Source organism: Meleagris gallopavo, chromosome 1 (genome assembly GCF_000146605.3).
Source record: "Meleagris gallopavo isolate NT-WF06-2002-E0010 breed Aviagen turkey brand Nicholas breeding stock chromosome 1, Turkey_5.1, whole genome shotgun sequence".
NCBI lineage: Eukaryota > Metazoa > Chordata > Aves > Galliformes > Phasianidae > Meleagris > Meleagris gallopavo.
This window is the reverse complement of record NC_015011.2, coordinates 7,818,532-7,819,029: the sequence shown is the minus strand read 5'-3', so window position 1 is coordinate 7,819,029 and position 498 is coordinate 7,818,532.

Genomic DNA, 498 nt, shown 5'->3' with positions numbered 1-498 from the left:
ACTGGTTTTGGGCAGACTTCCTCAAAATATAATAAATACTAATAATAAGTGAAATGGTGAGCAGTACATTCACGGAGATTAATAACGTGATCAGGTGAGCATTGAAAATCCGCATAAAGAATTCAAAGGAGAGGCTGGAAACCTGCTTAAAAATCCCCAACCCTGTAAAATTAGCAGCTCCCTCTGGAATGGTATGCCACATAATATGCAGATGCCACATAGTTATTTCCATCCATGTTTTCAATTGGCTATATATACCTATTGCTCCATAGAGCAAAGTGGTGAACTTAATTAAGGCCCAGTATGTTTTTAGCATTAAGAAAGAAGAGACAGTGGCATGCAGCCCCTTAAAAGGCAGTTTCAGTAGAGAAAGCATTTTTTCTTCTTTTTTTTCTTTTACTAGAAACAAGATAGCAAGGCTCAAAGTTTACAAATATCCTAGAGTATTGGCCGTCCGCCTGGACTTTTCAAGGTCACGCTTTCAGACAGTACTGGTGA